This window comes from Anas platyrhynchos, chromosome 2, assembly GCF_047663525.1.
Source record: "Anas platyrhynchos isolate ZD024472 breed Pekin duck chromosome 2, IASCAAS_PekinDuck_T2T, whole genome shotgun sequence".
In the NCBI taxonomy this organism is placed as follows: Eukaryota; Metazoa; Chordata; class Aves; order Anseriformes; family Anatidae; genus Anas; species Anas platyrhynchos.
This window is the reverse complement of record NC_092588.1, coordinates 157206135-157229566: the sequence shown is the minus strand read 5'-3', so window position 1 is coordinate 157229566 and position 23432 is coordinate 157206135. Positions and strand designations below refer to the sequence as shown.

Below are 23432 nucleotides of genomic sequence, written 5' to 3'. Positions count from 1 at the left end.
TACTTCTCTTTTCCAAATCCATTCCCCCATCACACACACACACATAAAGACACACTCACCCTTCTCCTTTTGCACACTGAGATCTCTGGAGCTAAATTGGCTTTATTACCTATACCTGCACTGCCCATTGTTCCTTAGCTCACCAGAATTGCAAACAACAAATGATAAAGTAAATAATAAGAGTGATCAACACCTATTTTCCTCCTCATAGCAAGAAAAGAGACACATTAGCACTTAATTCTGCAGCAGTACCTCTACAGATAGCATCCACCACACTTGGAATATACCCTTTTCAAAGACCAACACAGTGGTCAACAAGTTCCTACAAGTAGCTTTGAACTAATCACTGCAGAAACTTGAAAAGCAGCCTAAAAATTAAGCTCCAGTCTGAAAGTGAATGCTTCTCATCTCTCCTGCTAGTTTGCATCAAGTTTGCAAGATTTATGAGGCCTGTAAAACAGACAGCATAGCTGATTCTGGATGCATAACCCACTGTTTAGTTGTTTCTGGTATCAAAAATAAAATATAAATATCTTTTGCAAATAGCTCCTCCAAAGCTCCTATGCATAATTACAGCCTTGAAACAGCACCAAACTCCCTGCATCTCTCCTCTTAGTTTCCCTCTGATTAGAGTAGTTATCACCTGTAATTCTGGTTTTGTGATGTCCGTTCTAGGAGCGTAATTCTCCGTACACCCAATATAGAGGGAAGCAAGGTGCATCTCACCTGCAATATCTGCTTTTCAGTTTTCAATTTCCAGATGTTTCATCATGCTGTATTGCAACATCTCTGCTCGTTTTGGGAAATACGACCTCACAGCAACAGGGCAATCAGCAAAGATTGAAGGGTAAATCAGTGGGTTTTATTAGATTGGAGACACAGAGCTGGGGAAAAATACAGATACAGAAAAGCAAATAAGACAAGTTCCTAGGAAGGCAAGCCCTTCTTTACACATAAAACAAAACCAGCAAGTTTGTGCTTGAGTCTTTAACTATACTTCACTTGAGCAGCTGGTTGGCAGCCAAAATGTTGAAGAGAAGTGTTTGGCATTGTGTCATGAGCCATTAGCTGTTCATGGGTGATGGGGCAGGGGCAAAAAAACAGGGTTCCTGCTCTTGATATAAAGTTAGGAGTAACAAAGCAGAGACATCTTGTTTTAGGTAGTCATACACTCACTGACATTCCCTTCTGTTTGCATATGCATCACTAAAAAAAATAATATAGATATTAACTAGGGTATACAAAGCCATTTCTGAGATTTTGAGAAGCTTAGATCTCAAAATAATTTCTATCCTATCTGTCATATCTTGGAGTCACAACAGTCCCCATACTCTTTTAGTTAAGTCTGGGTGTGCTAGCTTAATAGAAGGTAACCCAGTGTCATTTCGAACAGGCTTCCAAAAGTGCTAAAACTAAGATGAGGTTATATAATTGTATTTTTCCTTCTTATTCATAGGGTTGCTTATCTATGTCAGGTTATTAGGTTTTCTCACTGCATTTGCTGCTTTATTCACAAATGCTCCTAAAGGTTTTCAGCTGGAACATACCTCCCTACTATGAACAGAGATAGTTGTGCAGAAAAGATACCACCAATCCAGGACTGCTGGTTATTCATCTTGTTTAGACATAGAACACAGGATTTCATTTAGAGTCCACTGTCTCAGACATTTGGACCTGCCTTTGTTGAGTAAGGAATTATTGACCAGAACACATAAGTGCTGAGCAGTTCTTTACAAAACGTGCTCTGAATTTTATATTCCCCCTACTCTGACCCCAGAGATGGGGAGAACTATTTCTGGCAGAATAACCTCTCTGAGGCCAGACAGCATTCCTGACACTATAAACTCATTCTGGCCTGCTGAACCCTACCTTTCAACCTGTTTCAGTCCAAGAATTATTATTATTATGACTGTTCATTCATAGTGAAACCATTAACATCTTCTGTGCTGGCATTATGACTGTGTTTGTAGCACTTCCTTTAATCTCAGAATACTTTGAGTTCAAAAGGATAGCGGCAATAAGAAAGAGTTCTCAAATGTTCAGGGGAATCCAAAAAGGAATGGAAATGCACAGATCATAGAATGACCCTTCAGAGATGGTGCGGAGTCCCCAGAAACCCAGTGACAAATGATTTTCTGTTGCCCAATTCACTCTGCATTAGTAAGAGGTGCTGTGCTATACAGTACCAGCTATGAATGTGCATGCATGAAAAAAAAAAAAAAGAAAAAAAAAGTTATAGGCAGTTTGGGTGGACTTCTTCTATCCAAATATGGATAATCTTTTTTTTCTGTGAGTTTATACTCTAAAAATTACACCTAATCCCAGCATATTTCATCCCTCCCAGGAAAGCAACCTCAGCCCAGAGTACTTCAGAAGCCTTTATTTTATATTACTGCTACAATTTCATGGATAATCCCAGCCAACATTAAAGTCATGCTTTGTCAGCTGTCATATAAATGTTAAAGTTAAGTGCACTGCAGTATTTCTGTCCTTCAAGAAAGTCCTGGCTTTCCTGAAGTTGTTTTATTCCAAAAATGAAATAGGGGACATTTTGAACCTTTTCACAGAACATTAATTCTAAAAAGCTTGCTTTTACTCAAAACAAAATATTTTATTAATACTGAAGATGTAACATTGCATTTCAGTTCAGTAAAGCTAGTTGCAATGCCAGTTTTCACATCAAGTGAGAATTTAACTGTTCCTTTGTTGGTATATTCTGAAAATCCAAATGCCTCTTTCTCCCCCCTGAGTCAAGTTCATGCCCCGGTGATTCACCCACTCTCCTGTTTTACATGTACTTGGTTTTCAGGTGGAGAAAAGCACTTTCATTTCCAGAGAAAGGGAATGACCCAGTGGGGAGACCATTTCCGATCTGAGGTAGAAATGCAGCTTAATATGTTGTCAAAGATGATTTGAAACAGACCTCTCTGTGCCAGCTGATAAAATTGAAATGTTCTGCCTTGAGCTGAGGCACCTCAGGTTGGAAGTTGACATTTTAACTTTTTCCCATGAAAAACACATTTCTTAGGACAAAGTAAAGAGGAAGAGGAGAGAGAGAAAGAAATGTCAATATTTGAATCCTGCACTGAAGCATTTATAGAAGTATCGATATGAGATGACACAATGGTGTATGTGACCCCAGAGTCAGAACCAAGAGGACAGGGTAGGGCTCCTGGGCATGACCTGGCTGATGCCCAGTGGTTTGGCTTCAATTCCCCAGCTCCTGCAGTAGACTGCCAGGCATCTCAGTCATGGCTTGCAGAAATTCATCTAACCGCATCATGATGTGCACAACCTGTGGTCACTACAAAGTAGTTGTATGTTTAGCTTCTCAGTCTGCCCTTTGTACTGAGTGACAAAAAGGATGAGGTGCATGGTAAGCAGATATCCTTGTTTGATTTATCTTAAGCCGATAACTTATTCCACTTATGCTATAGCATCAAGGTTTAAAAAAGAGATGACCCAGCTGACCTCCAGTGACATCCACCCAGCCCCTCTCCCTGTTGGCTCTTGTCAAAGTCCTGCCCGTCAAGCACTTGCAGAATTTCAGCCTCGGCAATCTCAGTATCACAGGCAGCAAGAGTTTGTATACAAAGCTGTCACCACCCTCATGAGTGGGTGGATTTTCCAGCTCATCTGTAACCTGAGTGGCACTTCAGCCCTGGGATCTTTCTTCCTAGTGTCAACAGCACGCAGCGCTGTGCTATCCCGTTACACATTATCTTCGATCAAGTTGATGGGCAGAAGGGAACAGAGCCAGGAGTAATTGTGACAGGCTGGGTGTTTTTACAGGCACAATAGTTAATGGGCTGGTTAATGTAAAGGATTAGCCCCTTCATCCCCAGGACATATGAGAGGGGAGGAAGGGGGTGGTGCTACTCAGAAAACCCTAGTAAGAATTGCCGTGATCAGCTTGTAATGAGATAGAAGCAAATCAGAACAATCCTTAGTAATATCTTTTTGTTGACACAAGGGCAGGTATTCTGGGTCCCTGATGCTCACGGATACACAGCACCCGGCTTGAAAACCAGAATCTTGCTGTCTCTTCCCTGAAGCACAACTCACAAATGGCAACACAGATGCTCTCTGCCTTCAGCCAGGGAATGAGAGGGAGGGAAGGGGAAAGCTCTCAGCTGCACTGTGAGGAAATCAGGTCTCCTCTCCTGAAAACTCCTCTGGGCAGGCATTGCAGAGCGTTATGTCTCTGTCAGGGGGTTCAATAAGCAGTTGCCCAGAGGTATCGCTGCATTCTGGAGCTGTCTGTGTGTACAGTGGACATTTGCCACATTGCCTAAGTCGGCAAAGCCCGCAGAGCCGACCCTGAGGCTCCAGTCTCTCCCTGCTGTATCCAACGTATATTACAGCAGCATTATCCAGAGGAGTCCATCAAGTGCTATTGTATCACCACTAAGTGCCCAAGCTTAGAGGATTTATGACCATATGCTCACATGGCTTATGCATGGTGAAGTTTAGAAACCCTTCTCCCAAATTCTTCAGGCATGCTCAAACCTCCTGCCTGACGGCTGGATCGTCTTACAGTACAAAGACTGTCCCATCGAGACACTCTCCAGAAAAGCTGCTAAGCATCAGAAGTAAAGGGACCGCAGTCGGCAGGAATCTGGGAGGAGTTTGGGCTGGCTTGATAACATCCCAGTGAGGAAGGTAAATCACAAGTAGTTAGAAAGCTGGGGCAACAGGACGAGACTGTTCTCCCTTGTGTCGTTAACCCAGGGAGATGTAAATTTTTCTGTGGCCAAATAGTTTCCAAGTCTGTTTTAGCATACCATCATTTGGGTTTTGCATCAGGCTACAGGGATTTTGGCCATGTCCACAGGCCAAATTTCTATCATCTGCATAACAAAGTGATGTTTAGCATCTTCCTCACCATCATAACTTCCAGCTGTGTCACATGATCCCAACTACTCCAAAAAATGTAGTTTGACTTGGTGAAAGTTCATTGAAAAATTTATCTCTTTCCTTCCCTTCTTTCCCAAAATGGCATCCTAATTTCTGCATCAAAAGGCATAGGAAACCAAAATATAACTTCTATTTAGCTGTTTTTCCATTATTTGATACATTTTAACTATTGTTTCATATTCTGATATTTAGGTAAAATGGAAAAAAAAATCTAATAAAAAGTAAGCTTGTGATTTTTCCATCTTTGAGTGACTAATTCCCATGCGTTTCAGCAGCACTGTGATACTGAACTAATTTCTAGATCCAGTCATTATGCTAACTTATGTACAAACACTATCTTTCCTTGTCTGAATCTGTGCAATTATGATTAAGATATACCCTAAGATTAAGCACAATGACACAGAGGAGGACTGCAAGATAGCTGGTGGACCAACCCCTTACATATTTCTCAATTAAATGAGGACTGGGTTATGAGGAGGCAGAATTAAACCTGGCTGAGAAACCATCCAAGGTCCTTTGAGGCTGATAGTATCAAACCACCCTAAGGAGGGCAGGTAACAGGTCATTACAAAGGCTCCTCAGGGAATTGCACATTAGAGCAGAATTTAATTCACCAAATCCTATTGATCTATCAATATCTAAAATTCACATAGAAGAGTCATTTGCTACTGGCCCATCACTGCACCAAGCTCTTCCCACCAGTCTCATTGAAAATGGAAAGCATCTAGAACCACACAAGATATCAATCAGGTCCTGTCCTCTCTGAGGGGAGATGTATCCCACCCCTTTAGTCTAATTTACATGAGATGAGTGCAGAATATTTTCATTATTATTATCTTTACTCTTATTTTGTAATGATGGTAGAGTGACAACCCTTAAGAACCAGAGCTTCATTTCTCCACTGGGCATCCTTCATCCTGTAAATTCTGTAGAAAGTTGAATGTGATTTCTGCTTCTGATTCTTGTGCACAAAAATATCCACTTTATCAGAGGAATTTTCTGCTTAAGATATGATTCAGCTTCAGAAATTCTCACTATGTCCACAAATGCAAAAAGGTTGAAAGCAACTACTTTGCTGTTGTGAAATATGAGTGTCACAGAAAAGTCAAAAGAGATGCTAATTGTTCTACTGTCAGATCTGGGCTTGAACAGCTTTCAGAAAACTAGCCAGAGGCAACAACCCAAACTACAGCAATAATATATAATATTGAATAGCCAGTTTCTAAGAGGGACGCATTCAGTTTTGGACACTGAATGGCACAGGAGGTGTTCTAGCCCTACCTAGCAGGCAAGTTTATGGTTTTGCCATGTCACTTCTGGTTTAGGCATATGTTGTGTCTGAGTAAATAGTAAATGTTGTAGTAGGTCCAACAAAGAACAAGGTCCTCACTCAGCAAGGCCATCCCAAAAGCAATGGGGTTTGGAACCACGCTGCATCAAAGAGCTTAGAGACAAAGCAAGTATTATCAGGGTCCTTACAGATCAAGGCATTGAGAGATTAAAGGCTTGATTCTTATATATACATATAAATGTATAACTATTCTGGCACTGTAAAGGGACCCTTAAGTGACATTCAGTTGTATGTTAAATCTGCTATTCAGAAAAACCAGCATCAAGAAATAAAACAAAAGGAGTGGTTTTATATTTTACCATTTCACAAATAAACAGAGAAAATTTGTGGCAAAACTTTTAATTGAGCGCAATCAAGTTCTTATTGAAGACCTGTATTTTCAGAGGTTATTTTTATTTCTTTTTCTGTAGAAGTCCCTTAAACAAATATATACTTTAGTAAAGACTAGAGCTGTTTCAGCTGGAAGTAGACTTCTTAAACGGTCTTTCTATAGAAGAATAATAGCACAACTCTCAGCATAAGTGGGGAAAAGAAAACATCTTCAGGAAATAGTTACAGCAAATTTATCACCTATAAAGCACTCGGTAGTTCAAATTAGACACACCTCATTTACAGATCTATGTTGATTTCATCTGTAAGGGCAAGAAACAAAGAAGAGGGAAAAAATCACGTAGCAATCACACAGTGTTTCCAGCAACCTTTGTAATACCTTTCTTTGCCAAGCAAAACCCACTTCAGTTCTGTGTCAGACCAAAAACAAAGCTATGCAACATGAATCAAGATTATGTTTTCATTTACAAAGGAGCTGGGGGCAAAGGAAGGTGGAGGGGAGAGAAAGAAGAAGGAGAACAGTTAAGAAGTATAGTTAATTAATGTAAGAATTTGACTGGATCAATCTACATGTTCATTTCAAGCCACTAAGCTTCAGGCTTCTGCACCTGGACTATTCAGGTTGCTTTCCGTGCTAACAAAACAGCAAAACTGATTCAACATAAACAGTGTTCCATATCACAGACAAATGACGTCAATTTAGGATTTATTTATACAATACAAGCCTAGATTAGAAGTAGCAGATGAGAAAAGGGACGAGAGAGGGTGAAGGGAAATCAAGAAAAAAAAAAAAAAAAAAAAGAGAGAGAGATCAAAGACCTTTTTCAACACAGAATCTAAAAATGTATGGCATGTTGAACACATTCTTAAGTCCTTCTGGAGAAAAAAAAAAAAAAAAAAAAAACTAAAGTGAGCACAATCCTTAATTACAATTCAAAATTTCACGTTGCTAAAGAATTGTCATAATAGTTGGTCTCGATTAAGAATTATTTTTTAAATCCTCCGTCAGCTTTCATGCAGTTGAGGTGTAGTTCAGAAGTCTGAACATTCAGAAAATTAAATATATTTAAATAGTATTTATACATAGCAGAAGAAAACAAGTAGGAACTTGACTAAGGATCTGCCATACCTGCCCAGGTCAGGTATCGGTTTTCCCTGGTATCACATCAGACGCCAACAGCTGTAGTGACAGAGCACAGGGAAAGCTTTGAGTGACTCATCTCAAAAATGATCTTCCACTATAAAGAGGTCTCCAAGGTTTCTGAGAATTTCTGCCAGGATGTCTAAACTGAAGGTAATTCCCACTGAGAAAACACTTTATTTAGAAGCTTCAGCCTCTTCCATGAAGAGCCCAACTTGAACTTAGTAGAGGGTCCTGGAACATTGGTGCTCTCTCCTCTCTCACAACCATGTTATTATTACAGCTTCTGGTCTTTGGTAGCAGCTTTAATGTGTATTATTGCACTGGGGGAAGTGTCTTCTAGCTAGGCAGTATAAAGGCAACCTGCAGTGGCAAGACTCAACTGAGACATCAGTCTTTCAAACATCTAAGGTTAGAAGACACAAATCTAAAAATCCAAACAAGCGGATTCCAGTGCCTCCCAACCATAGTGTAAGCTTTTGTTTCCACCCAGATGAGTTACTAACCCCTCATAAATTCAACAATAAGCATCAAATGGATTTCCTGGTGGCCTCCATCCAGTGAGCTCAGATTCATGACAACAGGACAACAACCTCTAGCTCATTGAGCAGGAAAAACCTTATGGCCTGCATTTCCCCCTTTCTCCCGATATGGAAAGTGGTGAGATCCTTTGATGGGATAGAAGTCCTGCATAAAGTTAAATCAGCAGAAAATCAGAACCAAGCATTGTACTCAAGAACCACCTTTCATACCAAAGGATTCACATATCTCTTATGAATTTATTTAAGGAGGATGTGAAGACAGCATGTAAATACCACCAAGGGAGAATTGAATTCAAGAGAAGATGAATCCAGAGCACTATCATTAATATAACCTATTAGAAATTGTGTTTTACAACTTATTTCTACATCAGAAAGTGATATGGAGCAATAGGAGCCATTCCTTGGTGTAAAGCAGGTGATGCTTTGTTCCTCTACTTGTGTTATCTGTGAGTCAGGTGAGAAGTTCAGTCTGTGTCAACAAAACCACAGGGAGTAGACCACAGCATGCATAACAGGCAATATGGTGACTAGAGCATCAGCCATGCACATATCTTTAAAGGTGGGTGAAGCAATGGGTCAGAAGGGAGAAAATGTGTTCCAAATCAGAACCTCTACTTAAAATGCATGTAGATGCTGATTCAGGGTCCCATAAAGATATAGGAATGGAAGGAGGTTCAGAAGGATATTTCATCCACCCCCTTACCATATCTCCAAGATTACTAGTTGAACATATTCTTATGCCTCCAAGGATTGTTTTCTGAGGATTTTTGTTTGTTTGTTTGTTTTGTCTCTAATACTTTTAACACTTTTCTTTTTACCAAGTTACCTACTAAGACATAATGGGATCAGATTCCAAAGAAATCTGTCTTCAAGTACCACGTAGGCAAACAGATTCAACAAAGTAAAATGCAGGAACACAGAAACTACCTTATGATGGTCAAAACAGCAGGCCAAGTAGTCTCTTCCAGGGCAAAGTATAGGTACATGTATACATATTTTTATGCAGCTACCCAGGTATAGCTATACTTTTACACATATACACAGACACATCACTGCTGAGAAGTTGTGGGGACTTACAAGGTGTTTGAGAGGATGAGATCATTCTGAGATGTAATGTTTCTCTCTGAAAGTTCAAACAGAGTGAAATCCTACAAGGTACTGCTCTGATCTGCATTTCATGAGGGAGAATCACAGCATATCCTAAAGATGATGTTTTGTATTTATAAAATTCATCAACTCACTATTAAAAACAAAATAATAATAATAATAATAATAATAATAATAATAATAATAATAATAATAATAATAATAATAATAATAATAAAATCCATTGTTAAACATAGTAAGTTAATAAATAAGTAAATAAAATGAAGATTATTAAGTGGTTAATTTCCAACTTTTTGCGCCAATAAGTGCCTGAAAACCCACTTCTTTCTGGCTATCCCAAATAGTTGTCTAGACAACCAACACCTGCTCTTAATTAATGACTAATATCCCCAACCGGAAACAGTGCTGCCGTATAACACAGACATGACCTCTGATCATCTCCTTCTACTAGCAAATGTTCAAAACAGCTGAAGACAGCCAAGCCCAGTTCACACTGCCCACCTGCTGTGGCAGCTACTGGAGCCTGGACTGCTCTGCCATGCTGAGTTCCCTAGGGTTTTTGTTTTGTTTTTTCTGCTGTGCTGTGTGCAGTGACCTGAATTTGCACAAACTCAGCATTCACACACTGACAAAGTTGGAAGGAAAGAGGAAAAAAATATGCAGGGTGCTTGCTGTGTGTTTCCTTTCCAGAGAAAAACATCACTCCTGCATTCCAGTAGTGCAGCTGACAGTAGCTTGTCTATTAATCCCCTAGGACTGTCTATTAATCCCCTGGCCCTTGATTTGTAGTGGTCTACTAGGAGAGATCAGCATCTCCCTCCAGGGACCATCTCCAAAAAGCCAGTGCAATATTTATTTTTAATCCAACCATCCACCAGCAACCCAACAATCCAGGAGAACCCTGATGTTTAAAGTCTGGGTGAATCTCATTGTCATACCGGGAGGCAAAGCACCTCCAACTGGAAATATGAACAACAGCATTGATCACCTCCAGTTAAACTTGTCCTTTCAGCTCCAGTCACAGAAGTATAAAAATAAACTCATCTCTGCCTAACCATTATGTAGAGGAAAGAGTATAGACCACTGACCTGCCTCCACTGAGACAAACTTGAAATTGTTGCTGCTGATGGCTGGGTGATATTTCTTTCCTAAAGAAAAAGAAAAAATCTTATTTTGTGGAGGTGTAACACATAAAGCACAGCCAATGGTAATCTTTCTTCTTGAAAAAATAGGTCAAATATAAGATTTCAATGTCAGAGAGCCCCAGGTGACATTTTTAATCTAATACACTATTCATTTATTCTCAGTTTAAAACATTAGCTTCAAGTCTATTTAATTAGCACTGAATACTAGTAACTAATAAGACACAACTTTCATGGAGGGAGCTACTACTTCAAAGTTTTACTTTTACTTTACATTCGCTACCTATACTAGAGTATAAACACTGATGTAGCCCAAAGGTCATGACAAAGCTTTTCCTGGGTCTGTCTAAGGAAGACTTCGCTTCTTACTGTGATATCCAAATTAAAGAAAACAGTGACTCTGACATATGGTCCATCACTGACAGATACTGGCTTCCCATGCTATCCCCTCACTGCTGTGATAATCATTCCATGGGGCAATGAGTATATGGTTCAAATATCATCCTGGTTTATCTTCCCCAAACTGTGCATCCCGTCTTTGACATTAGTGGCCTAGGCCTATTCAAACCAGACCATGCTACACATCCTCTGGCATCTTCCAGTGGTATGAGTAGGGAAGTGACAAATGATTACCCAAAAAAAAAGGGGGGATGGCTAGTCAGAGGGCTGGCTAGTGCCTGTCAAGAGCAAAACTCTGTTCACTGAGGAGAAAGTACATAACTGAATGACGAGAGATGGGCTAAAAATTGAAATAATAATAATAATAATAATAATAATTAAAAAAAATGAACGGAAAGCTTGCACTTCGTTCCCATTGCCAAATGGATTTCCTTCCAGGTTCTCCACTCCTTTCACATCAAGATGAAAATCTTGATGTGAAAGAGCAATATCTTCACATGCATACACATGTGTTTGCACATGTATGTCATATATGTATGCATGTCATTTCTAGATTCATGCTGTGAACAAAACATAAGATTAAATGACTGGTTAACAGCCTGGGGAAAGGACAGTTTTTACTCTTGCTGTTAAACTTGGGCTGAAGACGAAAGATGAGATGGGAAGGGAAAAAGAGGAAAGCAGAGGAATTTGTGGGATTTGTCCAAGTTCATCCACATATTAAACAAGGGCAAACACGGAGTGACAGGGAGATAACACTGAGCAGGCCTCCACCATTTTGCAAAACGTCACCTATAATTTCAGGGGGTAGAAACTCAAAGCTGACAGATTTTTGGAGCCAGCTGCAGTGCTGTCATGGGGGTGGGGAGAGGAAGAGGAGGGGGGTGACTGGGAGGGGGCAGAGCTTGCGGAGAGGAGAGAGAGGCGAGTAGCACTGAGGTCACCGGCAAGGTGTCAGCAGCAGCTCATGTTCTGTGGCCTCTGCTTACAGGCACAGCAAATGCCGCTGCTCAGCTTGGATGCACTCAGAGAAGGAGCACTTCATAAACGCTGCACTCAACCACGGCAGAGCTGGGAAAATCCAACCAGTTCGTCTCCTCCGGGGTGGCTGCTTGCGCTGCATTACCTGACGTTTTCCCCAACCCAGCTTTGCATTACTCAAGTGCCAGAGGTTACATTAAGGAGGTGTGAACATCATGAGTCTGGAGGGGAGCCAAAGCTCACGAAGGTCAAGAGAGGATTATTTCCACCGACTTCAACTGGACTTTCAATCTGTTCTGTGTACAGACTGAGACTTTTCCTGCATACGCTTAAGAAAATAAGGTGACATGCCGTGTAATTAGTGGGACCACCTCATGGGCTTGCTTGGGATTCCTCTCTAATGTCAAGTTTGCTAAATTCACCTGGGAACATTCCTGTAGGGAGAATGCAAAATGCATCTTCTAGCAGGTGTCTGTTGTCTTAGAAGAAAAAGTGGCCAGGAGAAGCTCAATGGCATGAAGATGTTCAAAATATGAAGACAACATGCAGAATTAGGGCTGGAAAAGTAATACAGCGGTTAGCAAAAGCTGAGATCAGTTACCTGCTTTGGAGATGTTTTCAGCCATCAAGGACAGACAGCTCAGACAGCCAAACCTCTGAGTCACTGCACTTTCATTTATGAATACAGAACCAAAGCAATCTAGGGGCACTGGAAGGATATAGGCACTGAAATCAGTGAGGCAGTTCAATGTTGTGATTGAGAAGGAGTTGCTCCATTAGCTTGGTAGGTCCTCATCTCATTTAACGGCCTTTGCAGATCTCACCCAACGTGCTGAAATGCATCTTCAGCTTTGCCATCAACCTTCAAATAAATTACCATGGAGAGGTGTTTAGAGACCCCATAGTTAGCAATGTGTTTTGAAAAAAGTGCTAAAGAATGATGAAGAGTTGGTGAAATTTTATGTTACAAATATTTTTACAGCTTTAGCCCTATTTTTAGCTAACAAATCATCTATGGACCAATTATAATTTCCTTCACACATATTAAGTACACATAAGAATTTGCCAAACACACTGGTGCTAACCCCAAACATTCAAAAAACATGAGTCAGCCCTCTGCCTTTTCCCTCCCATCCCAGGCATATTATCGAATTAAAATCCATCAGACTTTTACAAAAATAAATGTAGGCTCATTTGCCTTCTAGTACTGGAAAATTTTCCATTTTGACTTTTTAAGGTTTCTTTCTGCACTTCTGAGGATTATTACTTTATTTTCTTTTTAAAACAAACCTGAATTTCTTCATAATTACTGGTCTTTCAGTGTGAGGGATGCATAAAAAAAATCCTCCAGATACAGCAAAGTCTGAGACAAAAGCACATACAATGCTTGGATTTGCAGATTTCAGTTGAGCTCATTTGGTCTTAGCTGGTTTTCCTTCATTATTTGGAATATGCAAGTAAGCAAATACTGTGATTACTGCTTCCTCTTCCCAACTGGGATGGCAGTCAGATTGAGGTCACGGTCTTACCCTCATAAGTGTATGCTGGAGCAATTTGGAGGCTTTCAGTCTTTCCAGAAGGAGTCATTCTGCCTTCATCCAAGTTGGCCATGATGATTATGGACCTTAATTCATTTGCCTAAACATAGGCATCCAGTGCTCTTTGAGATGCTCTCAGGGATTCCAGCTGATCTCCAGCATTTAGAGAACCATAAGTATTCTACTAACATTTCTATTATCTATGAGGTTCATGTGGATGTCTCAGCCTTCCAAGAGGCTCAAATGACACTAGACATTTATATTTAGAGAACTTTGTGCCCTTGCTCCAGTGCAGAGAGGACCATGAAATGTCTCTGAAGATGGCTTAACCAAATTAGTACTTCTCATTACAATTAATTTCTGGTCAAGTCATCACAATTTGGCTGATAGCAAGACAATCTACTAAACCATTCACAATCCAATGTCTTTGCCCAATGTCTCCAGAAAAATGTGGTTGCTGGAGTGGTGTTTTAGCTAAATAATCATCTCTATTTAAATCTGTGAAACTTTTGCAGCAGAACTGTCTCTCTCTCTCCCAAATATCAAAACAAAGGAGACATGCCTCTCTTGTTGTGAAAATGCTTCCAAGCCCCTTCAGACAAATCTGGGAGCTTTCCTCAGCTGCTGCCAATATAGCTGTGTTAGACAATTACGTAAACCATAAGATTCTAAGCAGAGAAACTGTGGTTGGATGTAGTGATTAAATTAAATGAATTAAATAATTGCTCACAAATATATCTCTGGTGAAGATGGGAAGTGAATATTCCTGTGGCAGAGATCAGAAAGCCATCTTGTTCAAAGCAGCAAAGAGGTATATGTTTTATCTGGCATATGGTGAGGTGGTCACTGCACCAAGCCTGTTAGAGTTTGAGAAGCATCTGGACTGTTCACTTAGCCGTGTGGTCTAAAATTTTGGGTAGACCTATGTGGTGCCAGGAGTTGGACTCGATGATCCTTATGGGTCCCTTCCAACTCAGGATATTCTACGATTCTATGATTATGTTAAAATAAGAGAATGTTATTTTAGCAGTAAATATGCCTGATATGGGCAGTGGATAGATAAATTAGATAAGTTAGTAGTAATATGAGACTTAGTAATAAAATGAGACTAAATTTACAGAAGTTGTGTAGAGGCTTGACACTGATTTTCAGGTCACAATTTAAATATGTGTTTAACCATCTAGCTTTCTGCATGGCTGATACTTTAGAACAACATGTCTGGCGTTCTTTGCACTTCAGGTCTTTCTTTCTCATCTTATGGAACAGAGCCACAGAAGTGCGCAGCACGTATAAGATCATCTGCAAAGAGCTTCTTTTTGGACCAGTGCTCATTACTGTGCACTGTGGCAGACACTGAAGTAAATCCCTCCTGGCCTGTGTGGTTTTGTGTGAATCCAGGAAAAAAAAAATAATAAAAAAAAATCACCAGATCAGCTTTCTAAGCAGTGACTTTCCTTGTGCTTTCCTAGAAACCCTGCACTGCTTTTCCCATCTCTTGCCAAGCTGTATAGAATTGGATGAACATAATTTTTATTTTTTCTTCTTCTGTGTGAGTTAACACCAATGTGAGTAAGTTTGTTATTGTAACTTAACCCTCTATTGTAAAGTGTATTTAAAGCACCTGGCTTTGCATTTTGAATGAAACCGTAACAACCTCTACTTTGCTGAAAATGTAGCTGCTCTTTATTTGACTTGCAGGGTTTGTAGATCAGCTGCAATGGATTAGGGTTAACAGAGTCTCTGGTGAGGAGAGAGCAGCTGGAGGTAAAAATGGACTTAAAAAATCCCTGAGATATTCAGAGACACTAATATCTGAGAGTCTCCAAATTCTACCTTTCCTGATGCAAAAGAGGCCCCACTTGCCTGTTGGTTTTTTTTTTTTGTTTGTTTGTTTGTTTATTTGTTTGATTTGCTCTTTTTCCTTTGAACAGGATTATAGAGGCATTTAATGAAATTGATCCTGGAGGCCAGGGAGTGAATGGGTGTCTGTAGGCTGCCTTCACTTTAAAGGGAGAACTGAATAACTAGCACAGACTTAAATAATTTTCAGACATCTGATATTAAGATGAGAGAAATCCCACCCCCACATCTACTGACTGGGAACTGTGCCCTGCAGACACTTTTAATGGCTAATGTGGCTGCACGTACCCTAAAGTTCCAGGAATGCTTTTTGCTGGGTTATTTGTTGATTTTATGGATGTAAACAAAATCAGAGGGGGGAAAAAAGTAAAGGAATAATAACAACAATAAAGCTAGATCAGATGAGAAACAGCTGAACATCCAGCTTAAAAGAAACCCCTAAAGGAGTCATCTGCAAAGTCATCCTGAAGATGTGGCAGCCTTGTAGCTCTGGTACAAGAAGGTCAGGGTGTCAAGCTGAGTCAGGGAAGTTAGAAAAATCACTGAGTAACAGTCATTAAGGGCACACATCATACTAAGTCTAGTAAAGAGTTCTATATTCTGATCTGTCCCCTGAGAAAAGCCCATGATCAGGAAAAGGGAAATCATACACTTCAAAGTTTTTCATTGGAAAATTGGTTATATCAGAATCTAGAGTGTCCAAAGACTAATTAAATACTTTGGAGTTTAATGTAATTATTACTTTATTATTTATTTAATTATTATACTTTAATTGTTGTTTATTTATTGTAGTTATTTCTTCAATGTTAAAATAGGCTTTCTGTGAAAAACCTGTCTTTCAAATCAGAGGCAATATTTTAAAATAAAGGATATAACTCACTGTCTATCATCTATCTTCCATGTCATCTTTAATCATCAGAATAATCATTTGAAAAAGTCTGACAAAGATTCACCCTATCTGAAGGTTTATAGGTTCTTGTGAAATCATTTGGATGATTTGCCCTCTAAACATGCTTATTTAGTGTCAGCTACACCAAAAAATAAATAAATAAATAAATCAAATTGAAATGTCCAATTTTGACAAGATATCAAATTTTAGATTGCTAATGTTGGTTGAACTGAGCCCTAGTCTTTCCTTTCTATCACCCTTCAGTTCCCAAGTGCAAAATTATCATCCTAGGCACACTTAAGATGGTGTACTGAAAGGGTGCAAGCCATAAAAATAATGCAGTGCCAGTGGAGACCTCAAAAATACTTTTTTGAGCAGCCAGGCTTAAGCAGTGTTGTCTTCTGTGTTTTCTCTTTGAGCTTGGAGCCTGATTTAGCTTTAGATCATTCTGCTTACAGAGGTCCATCCTTATTTCATTCTGTCTATATAGGGAATAATACCCCATTCAAATGAAAGCCTAAACTCAGAGGAACAGGGCTGTTCTTTAGAGCATTGGGTCATTTTGAAACCAGTGGCTTTTTCGGTGGTTGAATGTGTCTGCTAGCCAGAAAAGGAACACTGTCAGATTGATGTTATCATTTGTCACAGGGTTGGAGAAGAAAACCAAAATGCCGTCCTGTTTGATTCATGAAAGGTTGTCCTTCACGAGAGATGTTAAAGATAGTTCATTGCCTTTGGTTAACCATGGAGATTGTGGTGAAAGCTCATCTCACCCTCCTCATTAGCAGTGAGTTTTCCCCATCACTGCTTTAAGCAAGAGGTTGGAGAAGATAATATACAATCCCCTATGACCTGAATTTTCCTGTGATCTGGTATGGCTTTCAGGGGAAGTTTTGTCTTGGAAATGGGGAGGAAAGGTGAAGAGCACATTTCCACCACCATAGCAGACAGAGCGCCCCACATGTAATGATTTGTCAGGGAGCCTGACAAAAGGAGCAAGCTCCAACGAGCATTACAGCAAAGCTCAGCTTGGCTAGACTGAACCCTGAGGGAACAAACTCCACCGTGATTCCTGCAAGGGACAACTGTGCATGAATGTCAGTCCACTCAGCATTTGAGCCATGTTGCTGTGACCATCTGATTCCACCTCTAACTTTATAACCCTTGTTCAGCCTCAAAGCTTTCCAGTTGTGTCTGCACCACCATTCCTGACCTTCACTGTGTCAAAATTTTTCCTGCACTCTATCACTCCATATCTGAGATGCAAACCTCAACCACAGCATGGTCCCCTGCTTAAAATTTATCAAGAGAACATATGGTAGACCTGTTTTATATATATATATTTGGCCACCAGCAATAACCTCAAAACTTTACCACATGTTAACATGAGACAGCACTCATTTTCTGAAACCATCTTTCCTGTCCTTATTTAGAGAGCTATATTTTGCAGTTGGCTGTTTGCTTTCTTGGTCAGCACTTGAGTGATCAGGTCACTTACACCATCAGGCTCATACTGCAAGCAGTCAGGCACCCATCTATTTCCCTTGGCTGTAAAACTATTTGCACGTTGTCAATCAGAGATGCTCAATCTCTTTATAGAACCAAAGGTGCTGTGAATGGTGCTGACAAATTTTAGTTATGCACTGACCCTTAAAAACTCAAACGGAACAGGAAGAAGGAGATTTTTTCTAAAGTCTCGGGGACTGTGTGCATGTGACTGCAACCTAAAGACCCTTTAGAAGCGTCTGGACTGTGAATAACCCAGAGGAAAGGACTTTTCCTGCAAGGACATGGGGGACAGGTGATCTCTCTGTGAACCCCTATTTGTAAATGAAGAAAAACATCTGCTGGCAGATCTGAAATTCTCCATTCCAGAAGCTCAGTTCCAGTTTTGTTCCAGTTTAAAGTCCAATAAGCTCCGGAGATCAAAACTCATTCAAAGTTTTCTGGTGTATTTATTATGAAAAAAAAAAAAAAGGCCACCTCTGGCCAACAAAGGGTCATGCTATAGTTCCCATCAGAGACTCATTTCTGCTATTCACAGTGGCCTCAGCAGTATCTCAGCTCTTTACAGACAGTACAGAAACTAAATATACCCTCTTAAAACCCATGAAACATAAATATATATACTCTTTAAAATATATATATATAATATAAATATAAAATAAAATATATAAATATAAAATATATAAATATGAATTTATAAATGTAAAATATTCTCACTGAATATTCTCTCTTCACTTCTGTTTATCCAGTTCTTTTCCCTCATCCATTAAGGGTTCACTTAAGGCAACTTTTTTCCTTTGTCCTCAACATATTTCCTGCCATTCTTGCACCAATTTGTCAACCAGACAGAAATTTATTTCACCTTAAAATATCGTAATGTTTTAACAAAAAAATGAAAATGTCATTAATCATCATTCCTACAAATGTGTGGTCCTGCAGACAGCTTCCCTTTGTCACCAATAAGGAATTGTCTAGGTTCACTATCATGGTTAAGCAGTGAACTTGCTTCATGATTAAGGGTTCAAACTACAAGACGAGAAGACAGATAGACAGATAGATAGACAGACACTCTGTTTACAGAAAGGATCACAGCACTATCATCTTCTGCCAGAAACTCATGAGGCTAACATGTTCCAAATAATGCTGAGCAAAACTCTACAAAATAAGAAGTAACAATGACCACAAATATGCCGGCATTTTAAAATCTAAATGAGTTGGCATTGCCTGGCTGTATACTGCTTGGAAAAGAACAGCCAAATCTATACAATTGCAGCGAGGCACCCTTGTGCTCTCTGTAAAGGGGTGAATTTGCCAGTCATCTCCTTGCATCCATTAAATGCTGCAGAAAGACATTTGAAAATGTGATCTTCCTTCCACAATGCCACTTGCAAAAGGTGTGCATGTCACTTCAACTAATATAAACCACTGCTGTGTGACCCAGGCACCCAAACAAAGCAGTTCTTCTGTCAGGATTGTTGAACCCCATATAAGTACTTACAGAACTGTACTGAGAGAGACTGAGAGAGGGCATCCATTCAAGAAAATCATAATCTCTAAAGAGAGAAAGTAATGAAAGGTAGCCAGTAGGTTATGCACCACAAAGTGTTTTCCTAGATCTTCTCTGGCCTTGTCTTTATATACAAAGAGGTGGAGATTGGAAAAAAAGATAAATAAAGAAGTGCCACTCCTCTTGTGCATGTATTTCTGAGTCTGACAACAAGGACATGAAGGATGGCAGTTCTACAAACAGATGAGGATTGCTCTTTTTTCAGTGAGGATGTTTGTACATTAAGAACCAAAGGTCATATACCAGCCCCCAGCTACAGCATATAATGTAGACATAGCCATCATACACTCAGAAGAGTGATTTCCTGCCCTTTTAGTTCTCCATCATGCTTAGAATTTGGATTTCAAGTTGACTCCCCAAAATAACGTCAAAGGCCTTGATTAGATATCTCTTCAGAAAATCCATTACAAGGTGATCATATGGTATTTCTGCAACCATTTCAACACTGTAAGAAGCACCCAACTCTCTGTTTTCTGGCTAGGGAGTAGGAAGACTCACCAATGCTTTCTGATTCCAAACTACAAAGTCTACAGTTGATATCTACAGTGGGAGGGCCAAAATCAGAGAAATTACATGGGCCACCACAGTAATATGACAAGGTAGCAATGCTCAGACTGAACTTAGATCTCTGCTAAGCTCTAAGTTGCAGTACTTCTACCAGTACTGGAACCCATGAAGAGACAGCAGGAATTTGGTGAACTCAAACATTTGACATCAGTCTGTGTTCATATATTTCCATGAGGGATGAAACTGAAACTGCAGTCTCCACTGTGGCTCATATGCCTCTTACTTGATTTGGGCAATGGGCATTTTAATAGTGACTAATATTTTTTCTTCTTTTGCTTCCTGTCTCTTAACCTCAAGAGCATCAACCTTTTTATTCACCACTTGCTTGTGAAAAGAGCTGAAAAGCCATTTGTGCTAGATAACATACTTCGGATTGTTTGATACTACAGTGCTGTGTTTCCAATTAGGTTTCCTTGCTTTTATCTTCTTTGTGTAATCTGTTCAGTCCCTCCCACTAATTAGAACCTTATTTGCCTTTTTTCCCCTTTAAACAGTGTTTATCCTTCGCATTGTTCCTTGCATCTCTGCTTAGCAAGATTGACTTCTGTTATCTTTGTTTTTTAAATATATGTTTAGATTTTATTGGCACAGACGCTTGTTAAAGCTATCCAACTATTCATTACAGACCTCATGATTTTCCATAGTAAATTTTCTAGACAATCAGCTCTGATCAACATTATTTTTTGTCTCTTTCTACATTCTTTCAGAGAGTTATGTTTTATGAAAAGCACAATACTTCAGATTATTACCTTTCATACATAACATTCCCTCAGAACCAGTGGATATCTGATGATATTCTGATGGCTAGACCTCCAGATGTTTTATTTTATTTATCATACTTGGCTTGTTTTCTAGGACCAAGTCCAGAACAGCCTCTAATCTCAAGGGTTGCTCAACAAATTCTTTGAGGGACTGTGGAAAGATATTAAGGGGAAAAAACATCTTTCCACAACAAATAATTCTGCAAATCCTAGTGTTGTCTTTACATAATTAAAATATATGTTGATCAATAATGACCTTGTAACTGGATTAATAAGGAATTTTAAAATGTACTTTGGGGAGGGCATGGAAACTCTCATGCTTTAGAGAATAAACTGATCTCTTACTAATGCAAGTCAAGAAGAAACTTTCCAAGGACAGCTTTTCTTAATTGCTGATTGGAAGTGTCTTGTGCCTTTATATTTTATTTTATTTATTTATTTATTTATTTATTTATTTATTTTCAGGAGTAGATGGCACTTGCCATTGCTTGAGATTCAGAACAAGTTCTGGATCATTACTTTGGGTCAGGGTAGCAGCCTCTGTGACCAGAAAACAAACAGAACAAAGATGAGAAAAACTAAGTGGGTGACATGCCCTCCTGCCCACAAGAAGCCTGACAAGGCTCAGAGCTGAAGAGCACCTTTTTGGAAGGACAGACCACATCCACCCAAACTAAGGGGCATGCCTGGAATTAAACAAAGAAATAGATAAAGCAAAGGTCAAGAAGCCCAAAAATAGTCAGAAGGAATGAGCTATTGAGATTGAAATTAATAATTTCAGTTTAGTGAGTAAAGATATTAACATATTTTATTTATTAATAGGCAAGGGGCATAATTCCACAATAAAATCATCTCTGGGAAGTTGACATTTTCATTCCTTACAATTTTGTCTGCAGTTTCAGCCTGGCTTTGGTTTCCAACATAGACAGATGATCAAACTCAGAAGCTGAGATTTAAGCATGTATAGTCAGGTTCCCACATGCAGCAACGTCAAGCTTTTCTATACCAGATAATTCAGACACCCCTACACAACTAGCAGAGGAATATGGGAACATAGTTCTTTAGTTATTCTAAGTGGACCTATATTGCTTAGCAATGCTTAACATCATCCCATTCTCCTGAGCTAATGATTCCTTTGCTATGGGCTGTGAACCTTTCCAGACTGCACCTCTCCTTACCCTGCCCACCAGAGTGCCCGAAGAGAGTATCTCAGTCAGTCCAGGGCTAGGAAGGACATCTGTGGTGGAGGGGTTAGTTCTGAGTTAGCAGTTTTACAGCCCCAATTCAAAGGGAAAGGCAAAGGGGTCTCATAACTCCCACTGATGTCACTGCTGTCATCAGTATGAGATAAAAGCTCCTCTGAACAGGTCCCATAGTCCAGTCGAGTTCAGAGCAAAGAAAGAGAAAAAGATATTTCCTACTTTAGTTTCACCCTAGTATTGTGTTAAACTTCAGCTTTCATAAGACCTTTAAGTTATTAAAACAAATAGGAAGTTTTGCAGCAACATGTCTTGATCAGCAGAATGGCAATTTGCTATTCTGTTCAATCCTGTTTACACAACATTTTGTCAGAAGAAGCAAATGACATTTTACTTTTCCAGTTCCTAATACAGTCTTTTCCTAGGCTCTGTTAAGTGAGTATTTTTCTTATTTGTCTGTCCTTCTGCTCTGTTTCCTTCAGTAAGTGATGAGTAAGTGGAAATCACAAGTCTGCTGTCACATGTGGTCACCCACATGTAGATGGAGCTTCAACTGAAGCCGTAAGGCATGAAAATGCAATGAGCTAACACCATAATAAAGCACACAGTCTAACATTGTCAAGTCGCTCTGAAATTCTCATCAGGCTTTACATCACTGATTTCTTTTAGCCAGGAGCTCCAAAATCAGCAGTGTTCCTGGGAAAGGCAGTGATAGGACAAACTAGAAAGAACCAATAAGAATTTTTTAGAGATTTCAAGGAAGTGTTGAGACTTTTTTTTTTTTTTCCTAAGGCTTCCCCAAACAAAAATGTCATGTAAATCTCTCATTTCTTTCAAATCAGGTTCCAAACTGACAAGCTGAAATTCAGAACACTGACAATAAAAAAAGTAGGAAATTTGAGGATTTCCCACCCCACCCCACTTTCAACAGTTTCCAAACCTTGTTACTACGATGACCTGCAAGGGCTCTTTATTTTTACAGCTGCTGCATACCTAGTTCTCCTCGCTGGAAGACACACACACAGCTCCAGTGATTCTAATCTTTTCATTCCAGGAAAGGAACCAGCTGTAAATCCACTGAAGCAAGATCAGGATACAGCACCAGGCCTGTCGTTCTGGCCTCCCACTGGTTAAGACTTCCCTTGAACCACTCTCACACTCAGTTGTTCTGCCACGAGTCCAGGAGCCTCTGGTTTAAGAATCCCTTCCCATCCTGATATCTCCAGTTCCAAACTCAGTAGACATCTGACCATTTCATGATCTGGGGAGATACCCCTTCAAAACTGACTCAGGTTTGGGGGGCCCAGTTCCTCCCATCTTGAAAGCACCCAAGAAAAGTGATATATTTGTATCCCTTCCTAATTTTTCATCAGTGGTGGGAATAATGTTATCCCAAGCACACTCCCTGTCCCTGGGTGATGTTAATGCATCCATCATGACAATGTTGTAGCACTTGATGGCACAGCTCCTTCCCTCTTTTACTCCAAGCAGGGCTGCCACTATCCCTATGGACATCACATCAGTTCTCCACTGTATGGTTAGCTATAGGAGCAACAAAAATCTTGGCACTATTTAAAGAAAAAAATCAGATCAGTGATTGTGGAGAATGACCATTTCCCTGTACCCGTGGAAAAC

The 23432-nt window shown here is 39.7% G+C and overlaps 1 long non-coding RNA gene across 1 annotated transcript; it reads right to left on the bottom strand.

Moving 5' to 3' along the window:
- Positions 1-812: 812 nt before the first annotated feature.
- LOC119715688 (uncharacterized) lies at positions 813-19290 on the bottom strand. Its single transcript, XR_011807138.1, has 4 exons — positions 19202-19290; positions 12512-12772; positions 10477-10536; positions 813-884 (listed from the first exon to the last, which is right to left on the bottom strand). It is a non-coding gene; the product is annotated as an uncharacterized lncRNA (long non-coding RNA).
- Positions 19291-23432: the final 4142 nt, after the last annotated feature.